This window comes from Macrotis lagotis, chromosome 6, assembly GCF_037893015.1.
Source record: "Macrotis lagotis isolate mMagLag1 chromosome 6, bilby.v1.9.chrom.fasta, whole genome shotgun sequence".
In the NCBI taxonomy this organism is placed as follows: Eukaryota; Metazoa; Chordata; class Mammalia; order Peramelemorphia; family Peramelidae; genus Macrotis; species Macrotis lagotis.
This window is the reverse complement of record NC_133663.1, coordinates 74,788,843-74,807,984: the sequence shown is the minus strand read 5'-3', so window position 1 is coordinate 74,807,984 and position 19,142 is coordinate 74,788,843. Positions and strand designations below refer to the sequence as shown.

Sequence of the window (19,142 nt, the reverse complement as noted above, 5' to 3'; positions counted from 1 at the left end):
GGAATCCAATTAAAGCAAACACACAGTATAGTAAGTTAGTGTACTAAAATATCAGAATTGAATATGAACTCATATAATTGATTTCAATTTTATCTGAGATGAGAATATTTTCTAAATCTTCTATTAAAATTTCTCTCATTTCATTTTATACTTTTGTCTTCCTTATCAATTGCACATGTTTAAGTTTTACCCTAAAGGTGAAGAGAGTATTTCTAATAGTAGAGTGGTGGGATCAGGGAAGGTAGAAATAGGGCAAAGAGAAATGTGGGGAAATACAATTGGGAGATACTAGAGTTAAATCATGTGTGACTGGTGAGGATTGAGGGATTTGATAGATTTATTGGTTGGGTCATGTATGATGTCATCTGTTAGGAAGGAAGCTGGAGGTCTGTCCAGGGCTGCTCCTGATGGGATTCATGGTATTGACTGACCTCTGATAGTTCTTCATAACCTCTTTCTGAGTCTTTCTGCTGAAATGGTTTGAGGGTCCCAGACTAATGACCAGCGGTATGATGATGAGGGTCTCCTCTCTTGTTTCATTCATCTCCTTTGCAGTTTTGGCTGTTGAGTTTTGAGAATAATTTGCATGGACCTAGATGAGTGACCAGAAGTTTTATAGGAATTAATATTTTTTTTCATACTATGTTTCACATAAGAGTGCAAGAGCCCTATTGACATGAGGAAAGAAGTAGTTTAAAAAACAGATTTAAGCTTAAAGACTTCTCTAGGGGCAGCTAGGTGGCGCAGTGGATAAAGCACTGGCCCTGGAGTCAGGAGTACCTGGGTTCAAATCTGGTCTCAGACACTTAATAATGACCTAGCTGTGTGGCCTTGGGCAAGCCACTTAACCCCATTTGCCTTGCAAAAACAAAACCTAAAATAAAAAAGACTTCTCTAGATAGCTGGGCATAACGATGGCTATGGTTCAAGCCCCCCTGCACCCACCCCCAGCTGTGAAAATTGTAGAAACAGTAAATAGCCTTAGACTAACAGACTCATTTATCTCTTTATACTTTTTCTTCTCTCCTTCTATCTTTTTATCTATCTCTACCTGTCAACAGTTTCTTTGCTTTATCCAATTCCATTTTATTACATGTATAGGAAGGTAAAGTAGAAATGGTTTAATATTGCTTATAGCTAAAATATGTTTATTATTTTGTTTTAAAAGTGATGTGAGCATTTTATATTTTTCTAATTCTAAATTATAATTTTCTAATTCTAACTTGGGCTGTTTTTTTCTTGATAATGGTTAAAATTATGCCTATGTTATATTAGTATATTTTGTACAACACATGGAAATCACATGCAGATATTTGTCATGTACATATTGTTGATTAAATATTCCCTTTATTATCTCTTCCTATTACATATGGTTTTCAATAGATATTTTTGTGGAAATAAATAAACTTTATTAGAAAAAATTATTATAATTAAATTGTATTGGTGCTATCAGTGAAAATCATTATACAGGAGACTCTGGACGAAATATTTCTGTTCCTACTTTTGAGTATATTACTTTGCCAGTAACTTTCTATTCTGTGTAAGTAAGAGGCAGAGAAAATTCCGTAGGTACATGATAACAAGCTGTCTCTTGACACCTAATAAGAAAAAGTACATCAGTAGGTTGATACAGTAAAATGAAGTTAATCAAGCATATGGCTGTTCTTTTGAAAAACAAAGAATTAGTTGGTTGAAAGACACTTCACTACAAGAACTACAAGGTTCTTCAAAAATAACATTATTGTAAGGTGACTGGGAAATTTAATGTAAGTTGAATTTAAAATGAGAACTATTTCAATAACTTGTATTTGCAGAGAGTGATTTTTGAATTAAAAATCAGAAGCATTTTAAAATGAGTTTAAATTTAGATTAGTTAAGATATCTCTTAGACTTTGATATATAAATGTTTGCTCATAGCAACTGATCAGTAAACATGCTAATGCTGTCTTTGAAAATAGGCAACAGCTTGAAACTGAGTTCACTATTTCTGTGCAGATTCTATGCTGTTGTCAGTTTTATTTTTATTTTATTTTTGTACTTATGATTACAATAGTTTAGGGAACTCCCAGGGAGTAAACTCCCTCCATCACTACAGCAATCTAGAATCTGTTTTTTAATTTTAATTTTTGAATTTTCCCCCAGTTCTATGCAAAAGCAAGTTTCAACATGAACTTCTAAAACCTTAAGTTCCAAATTCTCTCCCTTATGCCCACCCTACTCCCCCCATTGAGAAAGTAAATTACTTGGTGTAAATAAAAAATGTGAAGCTATGAAAAACATTACTACAGTAATCATGCAGTAAAAGTAAACATACCCCCCCCCAAAGAAAGAAAGACATCAAGAAAAATAAAATAAAAACTAAATTATACTTCAGTCTGAATTCAGATACCATCAACTCTGTCTTTGGGATGGATAGCATTCTTTATTATAAGTCCATCCGAGAAATTACCTCAATATTTTTTACAGGTGCTTTGCTAGCTATGTATTCCTCAATCTTATCTACCCCCCACTCCTTTTGATTCAATTCTCACTCTCCTTTCACCCTGTCCCTCCTCAAAAGTGTGTTGTAACTGACTACCTTCTCCTATGATCTTCCCTCTCTTCTATTACCTACACTTCCCCTCCCCTCCACCCTGTCCCCTTTCTTCCATCCCTTTACTTTCCTATTTTCCTCTAGGGTAAGATAGATTTCTAAACCCTATTGAGTTATTTCCTCTCTGAGCCACTTCTGATGAGAGTAAGGCTCACTCATTCATTGCAAAAGCTTTTTCTTGATTCTTTTATGTGAAATAACTTACCCCATTCTACCTCTTCTTTCTTTTTCTCCCCCATGAATTCCATCTTTTTAATATACCTTCAAATTCAGATCCCTCCTGTGCCTTGTCTATATGTGCTCCTTCTAACTGCCCTATAATAAGAAAGATCATATGAGTTATCAATATGATTTTCCCATGCAGGAATACACAGTTCAAAAATCAATAAATCCCTCATTTGTCATTCTTGTCTCCTCTCTCTATGCTTCACCTGATTCCTGTACTTTAGGGCAACTTTCTGTTCAGCTCTGGTTATTTCATCAGGAAAGTATGAAAGTCCTTTGTTTCATGGAAAGTTCATCTTTTCTCCTGAAAAAAGATGTTCAGTTTTGCTGGGTAGTTGATTCTCTTTTGTAATCCAAGCTCTTTTGTCTTCTGGAATATCATATCCCAAGCCCTACAAGCCCTTATTTTAGAAACTGCTATATCCTGTATAATCCTGACAGTAGAGACATGATATGGAAGCTTGTAATATTTTCTCTTTGACCTGGGAGTTCTGGAATTTGGCTCTAATATTCCTGGGAGTTTTTATTATGGGATCTATTTCAGGAGGAGATTGGTGGATTCCCTCAATTTCTATTTTACTCTCTGCTTCTAGATTCTTAAGGCAATTTTTCTGGAGAATTCCTTGAAAAGTGAATCCTAGACATTTGTTTTGGGGGTTTTTTGGGAGGGGGATCATGACTTTCAGATAATCTCCTGGATCTGTTTTCCAGGTAAGTGATTTTTTCCAATGAGATATTTCACATTTTCTTTTAGTTTTTCATTCTTTTTGTTTTGTTTTATTTTTTCTTGATTTCTCACAAAGTCATCAGTTTCTTTTAGCTCATTTCTACATTTGAAGGAATTATTTTCTTCAGGGGGTTTTTGAATCTCCCTTTCCATCTGATCAATTTTGTATGGAAGAAACTTAGATTAGACCAACACCTCACACCCTTTACCAAGATAATATCCAAATGGTTACAGGACATAGACATAAAAAAATACTATAAGCAAATTAGAAGATCAAGGACTAGTCTACCTGTCAGATCTATGGAAAGGGGAACAGTTTATGACTAAGGAAGAGTTGGAGAACATCACCAAAAACCAATTAGATGATTTCTATTACATTAAATTAAAAAGCTTTTGCACAGACAAAACCAATGTAATCAAGATCAAAAGAAAAGTAGTAAATTGGGAAACAATCTTTACAAAGGACTCAATCTGACAAAGGACTCATTTCTAAAATATACAGAGAACTGAGTCATATTTTTAAAACAAAAAGCCATTCCCCAATTGACAAATGGTCAAAGGATTTGCAAAGACAATTTACAGATGAGGAGATCAAAGCAATCCATAGCCATATGAAAAAATGCTCTAAATCATTAATTATTAGAGAAATGCAAATTAAAGCTTCTCTGAGGTACCACTTCACACCTCTCAGATTGGCCAGTATGACCAGGAAGGATAATGATCATTGTTGGAAGGGATGTGGGAAATCTGGGACACTATTACACTGTTGGTGGAGCTGTGAACTCATCCAACCCTTCTGGAGAGCTATTTGGAACAATGCCCAAAGGGCAACAAAAATGTGCATACCCTTTGACCCAGCAATACCACTACTGGGTCTATACACTGAGGAAATGAGGAAAAAGGGTAAAAACATTACTTGTACAAAAATATTTATAGCAGCCCTGTTTGTGGTGGCAAAGAATTGGAAATCCAGTAAATGTCCTTCAATTGGGGAATGGCTTAGCAAACTGTGGTATATGTATATCATGGAACACTATTGTTCTATTAGAAACCAGGAGGGACAGGATTTCAGGGAAACCTGGAGGGATTTGCATGAACTGATGCTGAGTGAGATGAGCAGAAACAGAAAAACACTGTACACCCTAACAGCAACATGGGAGTGATGTTCAACCTGGAAGGACTCGCTCATTCCATCAGTGCAACAATTGGGAACAATTTTTGGCTGTCTGCAAAGGATATTACCATCTGTATCCAGATAAAGAGCTATGGAGTTTGAACAAAGTACAAGGACTATTCCCTTTAATTTGGAAAAAAACAGATATCTTATTGTCTGATCTTGTTACCTCTGAGAATTCTGTTTTCTTTAAGGATATGATTTCTCTCTCATCACACCCAATTTGGATCAAGGTACAACATGGAAACAAAGTAAAGACTGATGGGGTGCTATCTGTGGGGTGGGGGCGGGGGAGGGAAGCAAGATGGGGGAAAATTGTAAAACTCAAATAATATCTTTAATAAAAATAAAAAAATTTTAAAAATAAAATAATAAAATAATTTTCTCCTCATTGGCTTTTTGGACAGTTTTTTTTTTTCCATTTGACCCAAACTGGTTTTTAAGATGTTGTTTTCTTCAGTATTTTTTTTTTTGCATTTCATTCACCAAGTTGCTGACTGGTTTTCCCTTATCAATTTTTCCTTTTCCTCCCTTACTTGATTTTCAAAATATTTTTTGATTTCTTCCATAGCCTGAGCCCCATTCCTATTTTTCTTGGAGGCTTTGGATACAGAAGCTTTGACTTCGTATTTTCAGAGTGTATAGTTTGATCCTCCATAGGACCAAAGTAATTGTCTATGGTTGAATTTTTCTTCTGTTGTTTGCTAATTTTCCCAACCTCTGGCTTGATTTTGACTCTTTCTTAAGGTGGGGCTCTGCTTCCAGGGTGGAGGATGCACCTTCCCAAGCTTTTGAGGGTTTTTGCAACTGTGTTCAGGAATACCCCCCCAGGAACCTCAGTTTCTTCAAGGTCTTATGAGAGGTTCCAACTGCTTTATTGACCTATGCTTTGATCTGTGGATGACCACAAGGCCTCTCTTCTGCCCTGGAGCTGTGAGGAGGGTCCCTGCTCTGCTGCTTGCAGTGAGCTCTATTGTGCTTCTGCTCCTCCTCCTGAGATGAGACCCCAGACTGTCATCTGGGTCTGAATATGAGTGAAGCCACAGAGTCCTGTCTCAGGGACAGCAAAGGACCTCTGCAGTCTCCTCCCTTACCCGCTGTGTGTTAAGAGGTTTCACTCCTGCCACCACACGCCACAGCTGCCACAGACCCAGGCACCCCAAGGTCTGTTACTAGATGACTGGAGCAGGTTTGCTAGAGCACAACTCAGCCTGTGCTGTGGGCCCTTTCTAACCCTGGTGCAATGGACATTTTCTGTAGGTCTTCCAAGTTCTCTTGGGCTGGAAAATTGCCTCACTCAGTCTTTTTGTGGGTTCTGACTCTCTAGAATTTTGTTAGTCATTATTTAAAGGTATCTGGAGTGGTTTGGGGAAGAGCTTGTGGGAGTCTCTGCCTTTATTCTGTCAACATTGGCTCAAACTTAAAGAGTTTGTAGAGTACTGTCAAGTATAATATCCTGTAGCACAGGTCTCTGAGATAGAACCAATCAAATCAAGTCTGGGAATCAACTGTTCCTAACTCCAACCTTTTCTGCCACCTCACCTGCTTTTTTCTCTGCCTAGATACATTCTAAAAGTTTGTGATGTTAGATAATGATTTTTTTCCCATCTTGAGAGTAGTCAATTTGTAAGAGAAATGTTCAAAAATGTACATTTACAATGATCCCAACAGTATATATTAGAGAATGATTTAGAGTTTGAAAAGAATTCCTCTAGTAGTAATCTTGTGAGGTGGGCAATGCAAATGCCATTTAATGATTAAGAAAAGTGAAGATCAGAGAGGTTCATAAATGACTTGTTTAAGGTCATTCAACTAGAGGGTAGAACAAAGATCTCAAACCCAGAAAAGACTTTTAACTCTAACATTAGCTGATTTTTTTCCCCATTATACCAACTGCTTCCCACACTAAAACACATGTAACATCTCTATAGTAATGTGCAAAGAAAATTGTTATACCAGTTAATCATGAACTAACTGGCTTTGAAGTTAGAAAGACCTGAGTTCAAAATACTGACTGTGAGATCTGATCCAGGTGCCTCATGCAAAACTCTCTAAGGTTCTGCATTCCAGAGAATGTTCTGGGATGCACTGAAAGAGGAAATTTCCTCATCTCAAGTTTTCTAATATCATCAGTTTTGTCATCATTCCCCTATGTTCTTAGCCTACTCAAGAAAGACTTATCACATTCATCTTACTTCATAAAATATTAGCATTTGCAAAAATGTGTGGCTAGCTTTTCATGGCAATCTTTCATATATTTGGAGAAATTAAAAAAATGATTATTAATGAAAACCATAAATATTTAATTTCTGTAAACTTATATATGCTTTGATGAATTAGAACTTAGAATAGATAGTTTCTAAGGATCTTGTTTTTCTTAACTGTTTTCCAGCATTCTTATATCTTAGTTAAAGTTTTCCCTTCTTCCCATCATCATTAAACAAATTTCTTATTTAAAACAGAAAACATTCTTGCTAATTTTTAGTCTTCCTAAATTTTTTCAGAGGCATTTACATTTCAACCATTGATGAAAATAAGACACATGAGATTCATAACTAGATTTCCATCATACATATAGAGACATATGCATATAAAGTTGAAAGAACTCCCAACTTGAGGTTCATTGAAATAACTAAACCTAATTACTGCCATATCTCTGTCCAGTTTTCCCAGCAGTTTTTTTAATCACATAGTGAATTCTTATCCCAGTATCTGGAATCTTTGGATTCCATATATTTTGCTAGATCTGTTCATTTCAGTATGTTTTGTATGTAAAATATTCCACTGATCAGAGCTCTATTCTTAACCAGCACAAAATTGTTTTGAAAACTACTGCTTTATTTAAGAGTTTGTGAGATCTAGTACTCTCTATACCCCCTTCAAACATTTTTTAAATTATTATTTCTCTTGAGATTCTTGACCCTATCCCTACAGAGTTTAGATGAATTTCATGATCAAATGATCTAGTTCTGTAATGATACTTTGGTAGTTTGATTAGTATGCATTGACATGGGAACTTGTTTTGCTTAAGTATGCAGAGATTTTTTTCTTCCTTTCTTCCTCCAGTAGGTAGGGGAGGTAGAAGTGAGAAGAAATGCTAGTGACTGAAAAACATAAAAATGTGTTTGAACAAAAGAAAGAAAAACGCTTCCAGGAAAAAGGAAATGATATTTCCACTTTAATTTTTCTTTTACTTAAACTACATCTTGAATATTATGCTTCATCCTGGGAACATTTTAAGAAGTTCATTGATGAAGTGGAGAGTTATCAGAGAAAGGTAACTAAGAAGGTGAAGCTCCTTGTAAGCACATCTCATGAGTATCATTTGAATGACCTGGAAAGAAAAAAAAAACAGGTTTATTTAAAAACATGGAAAACTGTCAAGTATATTTGTTATATTTGAATCCAGAGAGTAGAAATAGGAATAGAAGGTAACAATTTTTGAAGAGCAAAATTTGGATTTGAACAGGTTAGTAGAGTGTATTTCCTTTTAATTAGAGTGTTCCTCAAATGGAAGGGACTTCCTTGACAGTTGGTAGGTTTCTCTTTCTTGGTAATTGTCAAGTGTTTAGATGAATTGTGTGGATGAACAATGATTATAGAGAAGATTCTTTGTCAGTAGTAGAGTCTCCAAGATTGACTACTCAACTTCCAACTCTAAAATGCTGGGATTTTGATAATACCAAAAGGAGAAAAAAATTGAGAATATTCTTTAGCTATACATTGTTGCTCATCTTTTATTCTCACAATGATGATGTCTTAACTTGAGCATAAATTAGATTTAAGTGAGGTAGAGCTTCACAAAGTTTCTCCTCCAGAGTCATCAGAGTCCAGCAGAAAGACTGAAGTCAAGGCAACTTGTGATGGGGTCCCCTTGGCTATAGCATACTTTATTTATATTACCAAGGAATTATTACAAAAGATTAAAAAATGCTTAATAAAAATAAACCATTTTCTCATATTTTCTAACATCAAATATTTTAGAAATCTGTCAGAGTAATTTAACTTTTACTTAGCTATGAAATACCAATTACTTTAGAAAAAGCTATGATTTTTCCCAAGATCTTCACTCGCTTTTTCATACAAAGAAAATGACAGATGAGAAAAAGGTTGCATTATGATTGCTGAGTAATTGACTTTCTTAATAGTAGTTTTACCCCAGTGGTTTAATAACCTTTAATGACACCTTTGTCAGAACTCTGTTCTACCATTTGCCTAGGATAACTTATATATTCAATCAGAAGTCATGGATGAATGTTTCAGTATTTCAATACATTAAAGCAAAGGATCAATTAACATAACTCCTCCAAAATGGAATTTTCTGGTTAATTGAGTTTTCTGGTTAATTAGAATTAACTAGTAGTCCTTGCTTCTAGAGGCAATTAGATCTTTCTTTGATGCTTAAAGATGTCATTATGATTTATAGTAATATGAGTATGCCTCTATGTGTACATGTGTTCCATGTAACTTTCCAGAGACAAAATTTAAATTAAAGAACAAACAATAGGAGCAGCTAGGTGGCACGGTGGATAGTACACCGGCCCTGGAGTCAGGAGGACCTGAGTTCAAATTTGGCTTTAGACACTTAATAATTGCCTAGTGACCTTGGGCAAGTCACTCAATCCCATTGCCTTAAATAAATTTTTAAAAATTTTAAAAAAGGATCAAACAATAAATTCACAAAATTCATTCTGGTTTAGTTTAGTTTTCCAAAAGTTTTATTTTTATGTAAATATCACATTATTGTGATATTTGATTATTATATAATTCCCAATATGGGAAGGGGTATGTCATGTGACCAACAAAAGGGAAATCTATTCAATTTCTTCTGCCCCCTACAAACTCTCAAAAGAAAAAAAAAGAATTCTGTACCAGATGTAGAACAATTAAAACTATTCCCACAGGATAAGGAAGCAAGAAGCCCAACAAGATAAGAACTCCATGTGGCAGTGGAGGCTGATGAACTTGGAACTCTCCTTCAGCACCCCTCACACCTTCCTCCTTTAGCCCTTCAAACTGACCCAAGTGATTATTCTTTGGGACCTACTCAGATCTCTTTCCTGCTTTAATTTCACCCAGTGTTAACTACCCTTAATTATTAAAGAGATATTGGAATGGTCCATAAAGCAATTACTTTATGACTGGGCCATTCCAGTATAATAAAAATGACATTTTTTTTCACAAATTTAACAAGATAACAATCAGATTACCAAAATGTCATTTTATAAATCCAGATAAAATTATAACAAAATTCATCTTTGAACCTTTGGTTCCCCCAGATGAATCTTAAGTGATAAAATAAAAAAGAAATGAAAAATAAAATTAAGAATAAAGATAGACTAGCAGTATCTGAACTCAAATTATTATAAAACAGTGATCATCAAAATAGAAACAGAAAAATATAAAATGATCTACAGACACAGAAACAATTAACCATAGTAGCATAATTTTCCATAAACCTAAGGACACCCATTACTGGGATAATAACTTTAATATTTCACAAAACAGTTGGTAAAACTAGAAAGCAACCTGAAATAAATTAAGTTTAAAAATAATCATGACATGGTAAATACTACCATAAACTCCAAATGGTTTTGTTGTTGATCATGTACGACTCTTCACAAGCACCCCTTCATTGTTTTCTTGGCAAAGATACTGGAGTGTTGTGCCATTCGCTTCTCCAAATCATTGTACAAATGAGGAAGCTGAGACAGACTGGGTTAAGTGACTTGCCCAGGATCACAGCTAGTAAGTGTCTGAAGCCAGTTTTGAACTAGGTTCTTCCTGACTCCAAACCCAGAGCTGTATCCATTGTACCACCAAACTTTCCTTCTGAATAGTTACAGAAGCTAAATATTTGAGGTCATATCACACATGCACACACATACACACACACAAATACAGACACACACACACACACACACACACACACACACATACATACCACAGGAAGCAACTTTTGCAGCTAAAACTTAGAGAAGAATTCTTATTTAAACAGGAGATAGAAATGACGTCATCAAATTGAAAAACTTCTGCATATAATAATAATAAATGTAACTAATAAATCATTTATATAGAACTTCAAATTTTATAAAACACTTTACAAAAATTATTTCAACTGAACCCCTCACAGCAATAAATAGGAGAGTATTATTATTCTCTCCATTTTATGTAAAACAGACTTAACCAGGATCATATGTCTAGTAAATGTCTGAGGCAAAATTTGAATTTAAGTACTGATGATTCCAGGTCCACTCTGTTATGTATGCAGTTAGAATCATGATGGAAATAGAAAATCATTACAACGAATTCCTCTGGTGAAGATTTAACATCCAATATATGTAAATAATAATACTATAAAGGAACTTGAGCTATTCACCAATAGGTGAGTGGTCAAGGGTAAAGAATAGATCATTCTCAAATGAAGAAACATTTTATATTAACAACAATATAACATATTCTAAACAAGTTCTACTGATAGAAATGCTCATTAAACATCTCTGAGGTTTTCTTTCATACCCATCAACTAAAAGATGACCAAAGGGTGATATGTTCACTAATGATCTGTTAGTGGGGTTGTAAATTAATTCATCCATTTTGTAAAAAAACAAACCAAAGCAGTGACTAATTATGACTTCAAAAGACTGATGATGAAATATGCCTCCCATTTCTTTGTTTAGATAATGAGTCAGACATCCATTCTAAGATGTGGTTGGCTAACTGATTGGTCTATTTTGTATGTCTATTTTATAATTTTTTTGCTTCTGATTGGGGGAAAGGTAAGTTAGTGGGTAGTGATAGATATGAGGAAGAACAAACTTTTAAAAAACTATATTGTATCACTGTTAAATTTAATATCATTGTTTTGTAGCTTTCTCATGTATTTCAACATTATTGAATTATTTTATTGTTTTATTTCATTATTTGACCATTTCTGCATCATTGCATTCAACTTCTGTCATTTCTTGTTTTTAAACCAGGGCTTTTAATATTTTTATAATCTTGCAAATTTATTTTATGTAACATAACATATTTTTGACATATTAGATAATTATATTAATTTTAATATATTATAATTATTTAGCCCAACAAGTTGAAAGATGATAATTTCAAAGTATGCCAGTTTCACAGCATAGTATTAAAACTTTTAAACAAGTTTCATAGCTGAACATTAAAAAATATGCAAATACTTTTGTTCTCTTATCTAACATAGGAATCATTGCATAAATTAACCCTTCTAAAATTCATCAGTAATAGGTTTTGGTTTATACAACAGAAAGGTGTTGTTGTGAGGTGAAGTTATTATATATTATGGTTTTTGGAAAAAATGGACAGAATCATAAGATTTTCCATTCATATTTTCATTAGAATTAGTATCATAATTAAAAAGGAAAATTGAATTATTACGGTATAATACCATAAAACCCCATCACTAATAGGCATAATGATTTCAGTTGCTTTAATAATAGTGAATTTGAAGTGAAACATATGGTTACAGAAATTTAGATCGCAAGGGGTAAAATCTGTTCATTTTGGCTTCACTTGGAGCAATTGATTGCAATACCAATCAACAAAACTGGTTATTGACTGCATATTTCTTGCAAATATTTTTCAAATATGAGCAAAATGACTTTGGAAGTCACTTTTAACCTTATTCTTTTTTAATCATGAAACTAATTCCTAGTTTTTCCTTTGCTATATCCATTTTGTTTACATGATCACACTATCTGAGTTGTTTTTCTTCAGGTATTTGTTGAATTGAAATACTCCATAATCATATATGATGCTGGTATTGACATACTAAAATTGTTGACATTTTTTCAGTATTTATCATAGTATTTATTTTGCAAGACCATGAATTGATAATAATATAGTGAAAAATTACAATGACCTTCATAATTATGTCAGTCGTTGGGAAGATTTAAAAGCTTAGAGCCCAAAGTATCTAACTGGATGTAGTTTTGAGGTTAGATTACTTTATTAAAATAAATGGGAAACTATCTCTCTTAATTTGTCTTCAGTAGCTTAGAGGCCTGATGACAGTAAAGAAAGGACCAATTCCCTACTGATGATATGATCAGTAATTGTTTTTATACAGTTAGATCATATCTAATTTTTCAAGTTAGTGGCAGGTTGTGTAAAATGATTTTCATTTTCATCAGACATTTTATGTAACAATGGGGTGGAACCTGTAAGTATAATAGATAAATAGACCCCAATTTTCTGAGGAAATACTTTGGAACATATAATTTACTTTTCAGAAATTTACTAATTTTATATTTTGAATTAAATTCTATCACTGTGACTGGGAGATGAAAAGGCACTCACGTATAGTAGTAACTCAGTTGCTTGATGGGAGCAAAGTCTTTGGGTCAAGTGAGTGATTTAAATCTTATAGTTCCCAGTTGTAAACTTGATTGATTACAAAGCATAGTTCATTATTGGTACTTTAAATGATTAGTAACAGTGATAATAGCAAGAATAATGAAGTGTCATATCCTTTGACTGACTAATGTTGACATATTCTATAAATGTTTCTGGGTAAAGTAGACCAAAATAATTCTTCACATCATAAAGACACTTCATAAATGTCCCGGATAGATTCACTATGACTTATTAAGCCTTTCACTGAAACCTGTAATAGACGATTAATATTTAGGTCATAAACAATGAAGACAACGATACAAAACAGATTTATCGTAGTTATGGATGACAAATCTTGTCTCTGGTGATTTTCAATATTTCTGTTCAATATAAAAAAAAGACTTCAATGTAAGGTTCTTTTTTTTACTTCTAAGTGACATACAATTTATGTCTTTTGAGTGATAGAACATTCTATAACTGCACTCTTTACTCACCTTTCTTTTCTTTCTCTTACCTATGTTTCTTTTTTCGTCAGTATCTATGATTTATTACTGCAAAAGCTTCCTCTTTTAATTCATATTAAAAACTGTTGTGCAATATTTTGTCTTAAAGTGTAGCTTGGGTGCGCTGAAAATTTAACTGACTTTCTCAAGGTCACATAGTGTTTGTCTAACTTCTTAATTTTATGTTAAAAAAATTGAAACTGAGAAATTAAGGGACTTGCCAATGGTCACACAGATAGCAATCTTCCGAAGTGTGTGTATTTAATTGTGCTTCTACAATTCTACAATGTCTTTCTGATTCAGGAGCTATGTAGAATACATTTTTACCTTTCTCCTTTTATGAATGAATCTTAATTAAATTTTATGCACAAGACATAATTTTTTCAACATTAGAAATTTCTTTTCCTCAGTTTTAGCATGTAACTCGACTATATCCAAAGTGAGTTTTGATTTATTTTGACTGTGTGTTTACATTTGTACAGCAAAGGATCTGCTTATTTCACTAACAGGCGTGAGCCTTAGAGAGTTTTGCTTCTTTGCCAGTCATCTGACAATGTACTGAAGCCTCCCCATAATTTTACAAAGACTAGGTGATTCTGAAGCCAACATCAGACAAAGCTTTATGTAGGTATCTTTGCAGCTTTAAGAAAGAAATCTAGAGATTACTTTTTTAGAAGCAAGAGATTTGGGGGCTTTGCTACATTATACTTCTTTTTTGTCTAGTAAGGTTTAGCCCATTTGCAAAATGAATCATCCAATAATTCTCAGTTATGGCAACTTGTATAACAGTTAATCTAGAACTTTATAGATAATTGCATAGAGTCACAGCATCATAGAGTTGGGAGAGTTGGAAGGGACCTATGTATCTAAGTCAAACTATTCTTAGAAGAAAAAGGTCACATTTCCCATAAATAATTTCTCTGAAAGATGCACATTCTACTTTTGGTCAACTCTAATTGTTAGGAAGATTTTCTTGATATCAAGTTTATTTAATTATATAAATTGCAGATCAATATTATATAACTTTCATCTATGTGATGTGAGCTCTATGACTTTAATAAGTTAGAAATATTTTTAAAAATTTCATTTATTTAACTTTTCCCCTGATCTCCAGTTGTTCCTTTTTATGCCTAATGCCATCATTATTCCTAGCAAATTATATTTTTAATGTCTGCATTTTTTTCTCATAAGGGAGCTAGTAGATGGTTTATTTCTTTGAATTTCAAGAACTCAGCACATTGTTTCATTTACATGATTATGTTTAAGAAAACATAAAAGTAATTTATATATTATAAATTTTATGCACTCTGAAATTACTTTTGGGAAAAATAGTTTTTGGGAAATAATTACATGAACATCTAAGAACATAATGTGGCTGGGAAAAAAGCAAAACATTTTCATGTTCATGCTTCAAGATTGAGAAACTTTTCAATTGTGGGAGTCCTCTTTTTTATTTTTTGTGCTTGATATTCAGGTGTTTTTTTTTTCACAAGGACACCAACTTCTCATTTTTTGACAGAACTTTATACTACACGATTAACTTTAATGTCAATGAAATAAGAGTAGACAACTTAGAGAAGGGATTGAATTTCTCTGGGCTGGAATAAATCTCAAATGCCAGTTCTTTTGAAATATGGGGGAAAAAAACCTAATACTATTTGCTAGGCTAGTTTGGGTGAAATGCCATTGTTTTCCAGATTTGGGAAACCTAGTAAAAGAAAATCAATTATCTAGTGTCTTCCTGCGCTACAGAACTGCATTTGTATGGTGTTTTTCATACTACGAAAGCAATGCTTAATTTAAGAAAATAAATTATTAAACTCTTAAGCTGAGAAGATTTTTACATTGTTATTTTTGTTGGGTTTTTTTTTTATCAACTCTGAAGCACTCTGGCAAACATTGTAACTACCTGCAGTCAACCTTTCTATCGTGAATGTGTTTTCTTCATTTTACATCTTCATCTGGATATATCTGTTCCTCTCCAGCATTGTAAATTTAAATTTTTCTGGTATCAAGTTAAAACCATTCCAGTTCATACTTTTCAAGTGTTGATAGTATACTATTTCCTCTGGTGTTTCATTTTTAGTCTACTATCTTCTTTGATAGACACAAAGCAATGGGCTGAAGAGATATAATGTATTTTGCAAATAATGATAATAACGTTTTATTCTTTATTGTTACTTAAAAATATAACACTTTTTGAGTTGTTAATTAGGTTATCAAGCAGACTTAGTAAAATATTTCTAGATACATAAACTGAGCAATAAACAAAGAAATGTTTTCCTTATAAAAATGGATAAAATAGATATACATGATGTAGAAGCTTTGATTATATTATTCTAAATATCATGCTTGATAATATCACTATCACAGCAATAGTATGAACTTTTAGTACCACTTAATTTCATTATGTACAACAATGGGAAAGCAGATACAGTTTGAAAATGCCAAATTACACATTTAAAAGTTAATAAGTAACTAAGAATGAATTCACATGCTATTAAATGTAGGAGGTACATAATAAGTATGTATGACTTTAAAAGCATGTTATATGAAATTTAAAATTCAGATAAATGGGCAAAGGATTAGTTGCTCTACAAAGGCAATTCAATTTGCATAAAAGGCATAATTTCATTTACATAAAGTTGATTTAAGTATATATAGGATTATATCTATTCCATAAATTGTTGTATGACAAAATTCTAATGTTGTTTTAGTTAATAACTGATATTTATACAGAACTTTAAAGTTCGTTAAAATATTTTACTCACATTATCTCATTTGAGCCTCACAATAACTTGGTAAGTAGGTATCCTTGTTATATATAGGAGAAAACTAAGGCTAGGTTGGTTAATTTTCCAGAAGTATTTAATATGAAATGGTTATTTGTGGAAATTACATGTTGTGGAAATACCTCACATGAAACTATTATTTATAAAGAAAACAGACTGAATTGGTAAAAATAAAGGAGTAACTTTTCTAAAAGGTATAAAATGATGTTATGGAAGTGGAAAAACTTTATTAAGAATCATCTTATTGATATATGAACCATGATAATAGAACTTAATTCAAGAAATAGCTGGGAAAACATAGTCTGCTTCTATTTCAAGTCCAAATGAACAACTATTTTCTAAGAACAAGTGGATTCTTTCATTCTGCTGAGAGAAATAACATCTCAATTGTTTTTATTTGTTTTTTTGAAAAAGATTTAAAATTATATTCTCTAAAACCCCATATAATTTGATTTACATTCTGTTGTGGTTCATAAAGGGAAAAAAGTGGAAAGTTTTACTTGGAAAATGAACGAGTCTAACCAATACACAAAGGTTCAAATTAAAAATTTATGGACCAGTAAGCAAAGACTTATCAGAAGGAAGCTAATTCCCTCACCTAAAAGATTTGAATTGCTGAAATAGAATATTCTGAGCATACTTAATTTTTTGGATAATTCCCAGAAGAATTAACTTTTAGTTTATTTTTACTTAGGTTTTTCATTTTTATGAGATACCTTTAAAATCATTTAGAGGATTATTTCATTTTCATGCTTAGCTATCAAGGATATAATAATCATGAAAATAAAGAATAATTTAAAAAAATTTTTTCAAACGACAATATGACATAGTTAAAAGAATTTGTGCTTTGAATTCGGAAAAAAACTCAAAAAAATTATTTATTCAGTCTCTTTTTAACTGATGTAACTCTCTGGAGCTTACCTATTAAGTAATAGATTGTCACCGTCATTGCTAAAGTCAGGTCTTAAAATATAAGTTTACCCAATCTAACAATATTACAGATTTTATGTGAATAGAATAGTCTCATAAACGAATTGCCTCTGGTGCATCTTGTCCTCTTTATTTCATTCGTGTCTATCATGAGTTTGTTGTTATTAAATTGTTTCAGTTGTGTCTGACTGCCCATGAACCCCATATGGGTTTTTCTTAGCAAAAAGATTGGGGTGGTTTGCCATTTTCCTCTATAATTTTTTTTATAGGTGACTTGCCTAGGATCACTCATTAAGATATGTACATATATACACATATATATATTTGTATACACATTTATATGTGTATTTATACATACATATTCACATGTGAACATATATTTGTTTCCAGAACCACTCCATTTTGAGAATCACTTAAATTTGTTGGCACGTTCGTAAAGAAATACACACACACACACACACACACACACACACAATTATACACATATACATAGACATACTTTCCTATTAGTGCTTACAATGCTGGTAATCCAAAATACAATGAACCATTGTATCTTATTGAGTAATCTGTTCTCAGAACCAACCTAGCCCATCCCATAAACTATTATGCAAAAACCCCTACCCTTGAAAGTAAATAAAAGGGTTACTGCACCTAGATCACTACATATGTCTCAACAGAGACTTTGACCAATTAACTTTTACCCCATCCCTTATCATTTTTCTCATTCCATGAATCCTATGTAAACCTTGTATGCATCTGGGGAGTCCTTGTCTCTTAGATTGGTGCTCCCTTGCTTGGCAAACTCAATAAATTCAAGATGGTTCAAATCTTGCTTATCGGCAAATCTGTTATTCCCATTCCCAACATTGAAATATGTGTATGTGTATGTATGCAGGTACTTATATATGTAAATTTACATACATATATACAGCTCCATGTAGAGTCTTTATCACAATTGAAAGTTATCTATTCTACCACAGTAAAATATTCTATATTAGTATAGCACTTTACAACAAAAAAGGACATATTGACAGAGCACTTCAAAGTTTGCAAAGCACTTAAATTAGTTCATTTGAGCTGCACAAAAATTCTATGAGGTGAGCACTAATGAGAGTGAGAGAAATTAGTTGACTTTTCTGTGTCCTTAGAAGTCATATTAGCACAAGAGTTGAAGTAGGTTTCCCTGAGTCTTAGTTCAGTACTATCTATTATACCAAACTGCCTCTATAAAATGTGAGACTTGAGACTTACTCTGAATGCTCCCTTCTAATGCTCATAACAGTTTCTAGCACTGAATAGGGATTGAATAAATATTGATTGATTGATGAAAACAAGAGTTTGAAAACAAAGGACTGTGTAAATAAGAGAAATGAAATTACCTTTGATGGGAAGTCATTTACAATTAGAATCCTGTCAACATTTTCTATCAGATCAATCAATCAGCAAGCCTTTATCCAATATTGTTCATTTGCCAGATACTTACTTGCTGGGTGACCCTAGATAAGTCATTTAACCCTATCTGCCTCAGTTTCCTCATCTATAAAATGAGCTTCAGAGGTAAATGGCAAACTGCTTCAAAATCTTTGCCAAGAAAACCCCAAAAGGATCATGAAGAGTGGAACACTATTGAAAATAACTAAACAACAAATATTTACCAGACCCTGAGAATAAAATTACAAAAATGAAACCAGGCCTGCCCTCTGAGATATAATAAGTAAAACATGCTTTAATGTGAATTATACAGAAAAAATAAATATAAGATGATTTAAGAGGAAAGGACTAGGACTGTATATGTTACAAGAAGCTTCATGTAGATAGAATGTGGCCCATGAAG

General features: G+C 32.8%; 1 protein-coding gene across 1 annotated transcript in view; it reads left to right on the top strand.

Moving 5' to 3' along the window:
* Positions 1–19,142, top strand: part of SPAG16 (sperm associated antigen 16) — a 1,328,678-nt gene that overhangs the window by 186,614 nt on the left and 1,122,922 nt on the right. The gene's annotated exons all lie outside the window — the stretch shown is intronic.